Raw genomic sequence first — 12,050 nt, forward strand, 5'->3', positions numbered from 1 at the left:
CCAGCTTCCAGCTAACAAATCCACTCCAGGAGGAAAGACTCCCCACAGAGTAAAACGTTTATACAGTAGAAAGCAGAGACCTCTCTGGCAGACTTCATGAAACTCACAGGAAGCTCACTCTAACGAGGCTTTCGTTCTGGGACCCCAGGCCTGCTCAGTGAACAGTTCACCTCCATTGGAAAAGAAAGCCCAGAAGAGCTTAGGGACAAGAACAGAGCCGACAGAAAATCGTCCTTCTGTGGTTCTGACCACTGAGGAAGGGTGCCTTCCATTGTCTCAGGTTTGTTTGGATGTGATAACATCAAATAACCACTTGGCACTGGGTGAGCTTGAGGCTTTAAACAAAGATATTTTAGACTTCTAAATAAGTTGCCCTACTGGTTGTAAACCACAGAGTACAATGTGTGATGGCCATCTTCCCCCTCACGTCTTATTTGAAGTGTCATGTCTTGGTTCCAGTCCATGGGTCTCAGGAACGGTGGGAACTGAGGTAAGTGGATCTATCTGGGAAACACCAAGCATAATTGTTGGTTGAAAAGCAGGTGCCTTTTATCATGAATTCCTGTCTCTGAGGCTCTGGAATAATATGAAACACAATTGAACCTTATTATCCTATAAATAAATTGGCTCTTCACATTTACAACCAAATCCACCAATAAAAATGGACAGTTTAATGAAAATCTTTAAGGATTTTCTTATACATTTTACCTTGTGTCTTTGTGTTTCTTTGTGAATGTTAAAGGTCGGTGAATACACTGAAATATAGACAAGGAAATGAAACAGTATCTGGGATTTGCTTTAAAACACTGAAGAAAAGGAAAATGTGTGTGGTGGATAAATGAAACAAGAATGACAAATTATAGATAATTGTCGAAGTTGGGTGCTGAGTACATGGGAACTCATCATACTTTTTTATTTGTTTGAAATTTCCAAATTTAAAAAAGAAGTCAAGGACACAGAAATTTTCCAGTAATAAAGAATTGACATAAAAACTTTCCTTAAACAAACAATAAGGTCATCTAATCAATCTTGCTGGTGTATTTTGGTGAAAATGAAAAACAGATTGTGCATTTCTGATAAAATAAGTCTTGATTTAAATAAATGAAGGTGCCAATGTAAATGACTCTCAAAATTCTGTGTATCTTGTTTAGTCAAACTGAAAAATAGAGGTGAGTAGAGAGGGAGGCGTGCACAGCGTGGCATGGGTGGTCTAGCTCTCCAACAAAAGAGCGACACCGCAAGAAGGGATGTTGACTGGGGAATCCTGAGGAAAGTTCAGTGAGAAAGGACGCAAAAGAATGAGGGAGAAGGCAGGGAAGGACGCAGGGAGCAACAACGAGGCATCAAAAATAGAGGAGAAAACCCTCAAGTGACTCTCAAAGAGATTTCACACAAGCTTCTGCTTGAGCCCAGTTCAGAAATTGAAGCGACCCCCTGCTCTGTGGGACATCCACCCCCGGGAATGGAGCACAGCACCCTGTCACCTCACATAAGGAAGATATCATGGAATTGAGGCAAATCCCTCAGAAAGCAGTTCCCTCTCGTTCTCATGGAGCTCAGATACAAGGGTTCAAGAAGCTTAGTCATTTAACCTGTGTCGAGAAACAGGATCCAGACGCTTTGGAAATTAATTGAAAGGGCCCACCCTGAGGTTCACAAAGAAAGGCTAAACCTTGCTGGGGCCGGAAACTCCTAGTAAGTGGGGGTCCAGGACACGACAGGGCGCCGAGGAGGCCCCTGCAGAGATGCAGCGTGAGGGGAGGTCATGTAGTTCTGGGTGCACTCAGCTGTGGCACGACGAAGGATACGCCAACTCTTCTCCTCTGGCACAGGCAATGAAGACGAGGAGCCCGCTGGCCTCCAGGGGCCCTTGATTACCTCCTGGCGCAAAGCGTTCCCTGTCAGAAAAAGAGGAAGAGAAAGGAAGAGAATGCCAGGATTTCTAGCAAGGACTGGCTCTGAGCTAACACTAATTAGCTAACCTAGTGGAAATCTGTGTGTCTGTCCTTGAACCATCCCCGAGGCCTGGAGTGGCTTATCTCCCCTGCCATCTGCACACCGTGTGCCAAACACCAAAACACTACTCTGTGCCTGGTCCAGCCCTCACAACAGCACCGGGGAGACTCCTGTGATTATTTGTTCTCGTGGTTTCACCAAACAGGCTGTTTAGAAGCACATTCAAAAGAGAGTCGTCGCGTCAGATTAGCATGTTGAGTCCCACCGGGACAGGGATAACACGGATAAAGGGTTCTCAGGGGACTCTCTATGGCCCTGGAGAGCCTACCAAGGTCTTTCTGTGTGAAGGCAGCAAAAGGCTATGTTTTTTTAAGTTTAAGCATAAATTACAGTAAAAAACACACATTTTCTTTGGAGTTCAGATTTCATTCTTACAGAAATCTACCCCTGTGTAACAACCACTGGGATCAAGACATAGAATATTTCTGTCGCCCCGTGAAGCTCCCTCATGCCCCATGGGTCAACAACCCCTCAAAAGTAACCATTAATCTGTCATCTCTGATCAATTCTTGAACTTCACATGAAGAGAATCACGCAGGACGTGCCTATGGCACACACTCTTGTTTTTGGCTTCCTTCCGTCAAGACCTATCTGTGAGCTTCCCCAATGTGGCAGGTGACAGTAGTTCATTCCTTTTATTGCTGTGTAGTAGTCCATTATATAAACAGTTTGCAGTTTATTTATCCATTCTATGGTGGTTGAATAGCTGGGTTGTTTACAGTTTGGGGTTGTTGAGAATAAAGCTTCTATAATCATTCCTGTGCATGCCTTTTGGAGGGTCGAGGCACTCATCTCTCCTGGGGATACACCTAGGAGTGAAATTGCTGGGTCCTAGGGCAAGTGTCTATGTAACCGGTTTCTCAGAGTTGAACCATTCTGCACTCCTGCCAGCACCGTGTGAGAACCAGTTCCCACATGCTCACCCTCGCTCAGACTTGTCAGCCCTTTCTATCCCTGCTACTGGTGTGAAATGAGCCTCAGTGTGGCCTCAACGTGCATTTCTCTGAAGTCTGACCACGTTAGGTACGCACATATTTGTGTATGGGAACAGCAGTCGCTCTGGAATCATCTCCAAGTGATAATACTTTTAAAAGACCCCTGGAGGAAGCGGCCGTGAAATGCCTGCTCCCACCCTCCTGCTCTTCCTCCCGCCATCTTTCTGTTCAGTAAACACCTGTCAGTGTCTGCACACTTGGTGCCAGAACTTCAGTGGACACGCCTGCACTCTCTCGCCTCCCCTCTGCAGTTCTCCCCAGAGCTGAAACAGTGACAATTAGGGGTGGAATGTAATGCATGGCTCTTGGAGATCCTGCCCCCCCCTTCTCTAGAACCATCCACATGAGCAGGCCGGGCACTCAAGTGAGTTTGCACCTGTAACCCTGTGCCTCCCACTGCCTTCGACTGATTGGCCAAGAGGGGACACCTGAGCCAGAGGGGGGGCCATTCATGGGTTGGCATGAGCCCAAATCTTTACTCCCCTGAGCACTGGCATCTTGGGGGCTGAGGTGCGGCTCAGGTTACCAGGGGCCCTGGGGCTGAGGGTACCTGAAGGAGTACATGCACCGGGCGCTGCAAGTCCCGAGAACTCGTGCACGGAGAAACAGAGCAGGCTGGCCCATGGAGAGCGGGAGGAGAAAGCAGAGATGCTGAGACCGGAAAACCACATGGATCCCGACATGGGGAGAGTAACCACCACATGCCCGATTCCTGGCTGCAGCCCTGAGATGATCGGCAGACTTTCCTGCCCTGGGTTCCCTGAGACGCCTTAATATCGACTCAGGTGAATTTCCCATTTGTGGTGAAGCTGGTTTGAGTATGTATTTGTTACTTGCCCACAAAGTCACAGGGTAGAGAAGTTCATGCCCAGCTCCTGAAAGGAGGCCAGCTCCGTGGGCCTGTGCCCGCGCCATCCAGCATCCTGCACCCAGCTAACTCTGCAAATGCTAAATTATTTTATACCAAATCCAGCAAATAATGGGAAGAGAATCAAAACGAGAAAGGCTTACAAATAAGAGACCGTGGGATCTCCTGCTGAATGCTAGCCTCGTCGCCCTTTTCCTTTTCCTGCTTTCCTCTCTGGCGCTGCCAGTTTTATCTTGTTTCTACTTCACTGCTTGTCTTCTAGTCCCTTGCTGCAGCCTCTTGCCTTTTGAAAACATGCTGTTTTCAGAGCCAGGACAGCCATAAAACAAAAGCATTTTGGTTTGGGTGAAACCGTAGGGTGCTGTATTCTTGTTTCCTTAAGTATCCCTATGAGACTTGGGGGCACAAAACACTGCTGACTAAAGAAAAACAGTGCTTGGGAGAAGGGTTCATGAATTGCAGAGATCAAGGACGAGCCAGGCGCTGCACGAGTCCAGCCCAGTTTTCAGAGCCCTGTGCATTCCAACTGGATAGAGATTTCACAAACTTGCAAACACAAAAAGACAGGAGGAACAAAATTCTTTGCTAAATAAAAGGAAGAATCTAGCAGTTACAAGAGTAGGAAATGAAAGCAAATAAATAGAATAATAACTTCAAATGTTAAGAAAAGTGCCCTTTCGAACTATTTGACTGGTTTGGTGATCTAGCTGTGGCCCAGATATTTATTTGGAAGACATCGCAGCTTTGTATTAGACAACGTAATTAACATTTTATGCTACTGTCCCCTCACTGCTATAAAATGTAAAAGTACCAGGCATGAAATTGCTCTGAGAAACAGCACGAAAGATGGATAAAGAGACAGGTTTCCCAAAAGGTTTGTGACACTCAAAGACAGATGAGACAACATTAATAGAAAAAACCAAGATAAAAATACTGGTTGGTGAACATAAGCGGCATGGCCGGTTTTTCCTCACACGTGTCATATTTGCTTCCATAACTCAATTTTTAATTCCCGCATGTACATAATGCTTTATGATTTGAACATTCTTTTGTGCAAGGTGTTAAAGGAGGAGAGGAAAAAACACATGGAGGGCATAGCCTCACGGTTAGTGTGCGGAAAGACTTGGAAAGTTCCCGCATCCATGGGAAGGCCTCCAATGGTTGGAATGAGTGAGCGCCTACGAAAGCACGTCGCCTTTGTTGTCCGTGACACACGATTTACACTGCAACCTGATCCTGTGGTTTCTGCTGGGAAATTCCATCTCATCTTCCTAAGCATTATTTTCTTTTAAAATTACAAAAGTGAAACAAGAAAAATGCTTTTCTCACGGATTCCCTTTCATCTTTAACCTACTTAGCCTTGTGTCCTTCAAATGGCGAACAGAATTAGTAACATTGTAGTGCGTGAAAGCCCAGTGGTTGAAAAAGTTACGTTCTATAAAGGGGAGGTATTAGCTACAGGCTGAAGTCTCTTGCCTGATGCCACACCTGTGTGCCACTCTCCACAGACAGGATGGAGTCACACTGGGTTAGACAGGTTCTAAGCATGCAGGTCTCCACTGAGATTGTCCCAAAGGCGTGCTCAAGTATGTGACTTAGGAGGACAACTTTGTAATTGTGTAAATGGGGCTTAAACTTTGCACGTGCATTTGCAATATTTTTCCAAGTACTTTTCAAACTCAGGTTTTTAATATTACTCCTCTTAAGTAAGGCAACTTGATGTACCCTGTGGGGAACAACCTGCACAGCGTGATTTAAGAAACCTTTACTAGGCTTCACTTGCAGAAAACGATGTGGGTGCCCAGAATCTGGCATAGCCCTTGCTTCCTCTCACCCGGAAATTCCATGTTAGTGTCTCTTTGCTGGGTCAACTAGCAGAGGCCATCAGTCACTGCTGATAAGAACTGACGAACATCCCAGCCTCAGCCAGGCTTTAGATCTTAGCTTGAACGTTGCTCTCTTAGAAACACCTTCCCTGACACTCCAGGCTACTGATGCGTTTCACGCTGGTGGTTGTCCTGTTGGGATTATTCAATGAAGGTTTTCTCCAACCCTCCACCCCTAACTGTAAGCTCCCAGGACAGTGTTCATTTTGATCATCAATGTACCCTCAACACCCAGCACATAACCGAATCCTTTCTAGGTATTTCATAAACAGCTACTGAGTGAATGGATCAACGAATGAATGAAACATAGACATACTATTTAACAGTATGCAATTTAAGTGTTGTTCATTGGATCCCTTCTACAGAGGCACTGAGCCAGCCTCCTGGAATCCAACCGGTGGTCCGGCCCTGAGCTGGTGCTGCCCTCAGCTGTGTCCTCAGTCCCCTTCTCACCTCCTCGCTCTCTCCATGCAAGCTCATCCCTTGCAGTGGCTTTAATCACCACCTTTGTATGTAAGGATCACAAAAATCCTATCTCTGATCCAAAGACACCTCTCCTCAGATTATAGCCACTTTACGAATCCAGAATAAGACCAACAGGGAATGTCACGATTTGGAAAGCTCAATATCTGGAAGTACTCCAGCACACTCCAGCTACGCCCAGAGCTTCTGCCTGGGAATTTCAAGACCAGCATGTAGGGAAAGACTTCCGACTGCCTGGGGATCAGTTTATGGGGAACCTTAAAAGCCAGACAAAAGAGTATGTTAATGCCCCAATTATACCTCATATTTCTATAGTGCCTTATTCCTCCCCCCCCAAAAAAAGGTGCTTTCACGTTATCACTATAGTACAGATAAGAACACTAGAATTCAGTGAAGCTCACTAACTTGCCCAGCTTCTAGGGATAATATTAATGTGTGGTGGAGCTCTGCATCCCAGCTCAGCATTGTGCCTCCTCTGCAACAGGGCGTCAAGTCGAGACTGGATGCTTTAGGAAACAGTGGGCCTTGTAAGCCGTTTGAGTGGGTAGATAACAGGATGGAAGAGCTGTTCAAGGAAGATTAATGGCAGTGATGCAGAGGATGGGGGCAGGGGAAGAGCTGAGGTCGGGAAGCTGAGTAGAAACCACTGGGTGGCTGGTGAGGAGGCCCTGGTAGAGAGAGATGAAGCAGGAGCACGGAAGTGTTGGGGTTTGATGCTAAATGAAAGTAGAAGATAAAGGAGAGGGCTGATTTCAAAACGTCTTTAAAGGTTTAAACCTTGGCAGCTAGAAGCAGAGACACTGGGAGTGAGAGGAGTTTTGGAGGGAGCTGATGACCTTGATTTTGGACATTTGGAAAGAAGGATGTGAGACCTATGAGTATATCTGAACCTCCTATCTTCATGCGGAGGCTGGGTGAGAAACAGCCCCAACTAGAGAGGTGGTCCTGGGAAAAAGATGAGAATCTCTCTTATGGAGGCTGTGGTGATGGGGCCACGAGGGCAATTCCCATAATTCAATCCATGGGATATGTGTCTAAAATTTGGATTGTGGCTAAAAAGTAGGAAGAGGCAGGAGCAGATGGAGGATTTAGAAGAATGGAGCAAAATGGAGGTCGGTAAAGAGAGAAGGCAAGAGAAGACAGCAGTGGTTTGGAGGAAACTGGAGGTGGTTTGTGTACATCTTTGAGAGCTGCTCCAGCAGCTGGCACGTTGCATCCGTTGTGAGTGAGGCAGGCCTGGACCCATGGAAAGAGCCAGGTTGGAAAGGACCAGGTGGATGCCCTTTAGGGAGCAGGGTCAGAGGGACTGGAATCGGGGTGAGAAGTGGGGCTGGAAGGTGGCAGCAGAGAGGTGACCACTGAGGCCATCAGAACAAGGGAGCCACCTGAGCGGAAACCACAGAAAGGAGATTAGCGGACCAAGGCCTCGGCTTGGTTCCCAAGAGGGATGTTCTCTAGACCACAGCTGATTCCACGGACACCATGGCAACCAGCAGACAGAGAAAGGGAAGGAACTCCCATGGGCAAACAAGGCCTGGGGACCCTCTCACTTTGTAGCTACGCCCAGGTCCTGCACGGTGTCATGACCCCAGAATTAGGTGAGGTGCTAATTCGGGTGAATTCCCACATCCGCCCTCCCCAAGGGTTTCAGTGTTTTCTCTCTCTCTTTTTTTGCTTCAGTGTTTGACAGCTTCTCAGGAACAGCTGCTATATCCTACCTGCAGCTTGACGCCTGTTCAGATGGAAGCAACTCTCTGCAGGCTGCGTCAGGACCTCTTTTCCCAGCTTTACTCCTCCGTCTGGGTTCTTGCACTCACAGGGGATGGGAGAGGGGTGAGAAATAGAGCGTTTTTTGAGAACATATTCCAACCTCTCGGATGCACACGTTTTGGAGTCCTGTCCTCATGTCAATTGACAGAGAAGGTACTTTATTATGGGGTTGGGGGTGGGAAGAGGCCGTTATGTTTCAATTCTTTAAAAAGCTTCATGGCTTATCTCTCTCCCTGGGCAGCGTCTGGTGTGTGTAGAGACCAAGCTGAAATCCAGTCCCAGACTGACATGGTGATGGGACATCAAAATATCACATTGAAAGAAATTAGCTCCTTCTTTGGTGCACTTGTCAGAGTTCTCCAGAGAAACAGAACCAACAGGATGGATAGATGGACAGACAGACAGGCAGGGAGACAGAGAGATTGAGAGATTATTTTAAGGAATTGACTCATGCGATTATGGGGCTGGCAAGTCCAAAATCTGCAGGGCAGACCAGCAGGCTGTGTTGCCATCATGAGGCAGAATTTCTTCTTCATAAACCTGAGTCTTTGTTCTAAGGCTTTCAACTGATTGAAGAGGCCCACCCACGTCATGGAGGATAAGCTGCTTTACGTAACATCTAGTGATTGTAAGCATTAATCACATGTAAAAACACTTTCAGAGCAACACCTAGACTAGTGTTTGACTAAACAACTGGTCGCCACAGCCTCGCCAAGCTGGCACACAATTACCTGCCACGCTAAGTAAGAGCGTTCTCAGCAATATTCCCTTCAGAAGCTGTGACTTCGCTTCCTGAGTCAAGGAGAATGACACTTTGCCATTTCCGGCATGCACAGAGGAAAAAACCAGCCCTGACAACCACTAGCCAGCAAAGAGGCAGAAAAGGAGAGAGTCTAGGGTCTCAAGGAAGACCATACGGGCCAGGCCTGGAAGCGACGTTCATCACTTCCGCCCCCATCCCGTGGGCCATACCTAAGAGCAATGGAGCTTAGCAGGTCTCCAGAAAAATGGGGAATATGTTCACGGCCAGTGTCTGCTACAGAGAAGCAGGGCAGAAGTTTCCAGCTTCAGAGACTAATAGGATGGCGGTTGTGTTAACCAAAATAAGGCGCGCTGAAGAGAAGCAGACGTGACAGGAAGATACTGAACTCGGTCTTCACCATATAGAGTCTGGAATCCCTCTGGAACATCCAGGCAAACATGTCCTGTGGGCAGCCTGAGGTGAAGGTCTGGGGCTCGGGAAAGGTTGGCAGTGGAGATAAAGATTCGGAGAGTCTTAGACCTGTGAGTATCATAACAAGAGGGAGAAGAGAGAAGGAGAACGAATCTTAAAGAGACAAGTGGGGAAAAGGAGCTGCTGAGAGAGTTTTTAAGTTGAGAAGAGAGCAAGGAGGACGGGAGCTCCAACGTGAAGGGAGAGGAGAGTTTCAAAAGAGGGAGCAGTCAGTCACGTCAAACGTTAGAGAAAAAGGAAGAAGACTCAGAAAATGTTATTTGCACTTAGTGACAGTTTTCCATCTTCTACATTCAAAAATCCTCTCTCAGATTGTTCTCCTTTTAGAAAAGGGGATTGACCGGTTTACAGCAAGATATTAATATCTGGGTTCAGGATGGTGGATTAAGCAAAAGCACTTATCTTCTTTCTCACCTAAGACACAATTAAAATGGCAGCAAAGGAATAAACGAAAGTGTATAAACCCACAACGAAGAGAACAGGAGAGTTTTCACAAGGTTTCTAGAAAACAGAGGGGCGAGAAGAGTGTTGACACAAAGCAGAGGAAGCCAAAGCTAATGACAGCCTGAATTGAGAGGAGGCTCCCAGGAGAAGCAGCAGGGGGGATGCGACAACGCGGAACAAGGACCGGGGAGGGAGGGGGATGAGAACTCGTTTCTCCTGGAGGCTCCGAATTGTCTCCCTTAAGAAGCGCTGGAACTCTGACCACAGATCTGAGGAGCAGAAGCGCAATGCAGCTCTGCTGAGCTCTGCCGGGAGCCCCCCAGTCACGCGCTTAACGATGGGGACTGAGAAGCACGGCGTTGAGCGATTTTGTTGTTGTGTGAGCATCCTAGCACATGTTTACACCAACCAAGGTGGGAGAGCCTCCTGCACACCCAGGCTGCGCAGTGCTAATCTGATGGGACCACCGCCGTGTCCTTATGTGGCGCAGGACTGTACCGGGCCGGGGTATCATAATACAGATGCTCTCGGTTGTTTTTCAGCTTCTAAAACCAACCTACAGACGGATCATGGAAAACTGATTATGGCGACATGATAAAATGTGATGATATCAGTCTTGGCAAGAAAAAATTGATGGAGGTGTGCTGTGGGAGAGGGGAGGTGCTAGGTGACCATATTGTTGTCCTTCCCAACAGGCTTTGGAGAGGCACAGTCTGTGCTGGCGGGAGGGGTGCTCGGGGGTTGGCGGTTTGGGGTACAGATGGGACCCGGAGGAGCTGAAAGTGGCGCTGTAGTTGCGTCAGGAGGGAAAGCAGCACCCAGGGCAGTGAGAGGAGGTTCAGTCCTCATCCATCAGAACCGGAAGTCAACACGCGGTGCTTCAAGTCGATAAATTAAATACTACAGATAGAAAAGGAACTGTCGGAAGAACTTAGAGCAGAAGTTGGTAAAAGTGGTTCCCTCTGAGATGTGGGACCAGGAGACAGGAGGACCGAGGAGAAGGGTGGCTGCTTTTATGTCTTTTTTGTTATTTGATTTTTTTAACCACGTGTAAAATTGGTTAAATGTTTTCATATTCAAAAATATACACACTGATATGGGAAGATCTCCAAGTAATATCGTTACATTAAAAAAAAACAGCCCATCTCAGAATGATATATTTATTATGACATCATTTAATAAAAAGGAATAGGGGGCCGGCCTGGTGGCGCAGCGGTTAAGTGCGCACGTTCTGCTTGGGCAGCCCAGGGTTCGCCGGTTCAGATCCCGGGTGCAGACATGGCACCGCTTGGCAAGCCATGCTGTGGCAGGAATCCCACATATAAAGTAGAGGAAGATGGGCATGGATGTTAGCTCAGGGCCAGTCTTCCTCAGCAAAAAGAGGAGGATTGGCAGCAGATGTTAGCTCAAGGTTAATCTTCCTCAAACAAATAAATACAAATAAAATTTAAAAATAAAAAGGAACAAAATAAGTGCTTATGTTCTGTGAGTACATATGCCTGTGTGCAAGTGCACAGAACAAAGTCTAGGCAGATTTATACCCAACTGACAGCAACGTTTCCCTCTGGCAGGAGGATGGGGTTGGGGATGGGGCACAGAGGGTCACGGGCAGGGTCTCTGAGTCAACACTGCACAACCATTGTGTGCAGAGTCAACACGGGTCCCGGTCAAGGGATGCTGAGCATTATCTGCCGCGTTTACTTTTTTGCTTTGTTTTTTTTAACAACAAAAACATATTACTTTTGCAATAAAAACAAACTTTAAAAAAATGATGGCTGATTGTTAACGCCTGACAGTCATTCAATGTGTTCTCTCTCCCATGACGACTCTGTTTTTATTAGAGGACAAAACCTTGCCTCCAAAGAATAAATCTCCAACGAAGCTGCTCAGAGATCGAGGCGGGTTAAAGCAGTTCATGAGGATCGGGAGGGGTCCCAGGGGCCTTGAAGTCGCCCCACGTGGGCAACTGTCAGTTCTGAATGTGAGCGCCTCTGCAATCAACATACTTTCCTGCCCTCGGATGCTTTTCGTAAATTAAACTAGACGATTCCTCCAAAGCCGGAGCACCGGGCCAGCTCCACAGGAAGATCCCTGTGACTCCCTGATCCCTTTATCCTTCAAAATAAAACAGACGAACAAAATAATGGCAAATCCACCATACCTGGTTCCTCCCAAATGCCCAGTTACCCTCTCCGGTTCTCCGGCTCTGCAGCCACCTTCCTAAGCTCCTGGGCAGAATCTCTTGAAACTGGGAAGAAGCATGATGTCCAGGTCTGAGATGCGGGAGGCGGGAGAGCGGGGAACAGCTTCTGGGAAGAGGAGAGAGGAAAATGGAGTGTAAGGCAGTAATCACA

General features: G+C 47.2%; 1 long non-coding RNA gene across 1 annotated transcript; it reads left to right on the plus strand.

The window, feature by feature from the left end:
- Nucleotides 1–7,753: 7,753 nt before the first annotated feature.
- Nucleotides 7,754–8,111, plus strand: LOC138924714 (uncharacterized). The gene is made up of 2 exons (XR_011439822.1): nt 7,754–7,846; nt 7,929–8,111. It is a non-coding gene; the product is annotated as an uncharacterized lncRNA (long non-coding RNA).
- The last annotated feature ends 3,939 nt before the right edge of the window (nt 8,112–12,050 follow it).

This window comes from Equus caballus, chromosome 6 (assembly GCF_041296265.1).
Source record: "Equus caballus isolate H_3958 breed thoroughbred chromosome 6, TB-T2T, whole genome shotgun sequence".
In the NCBI taxonomy this organism is placed as follows: domain Eukaryota; kingdom Metazoa; phylum Chordata; class Mammalia; order Perissodactyla; family Equidae; genus Equus; species Equus caballus.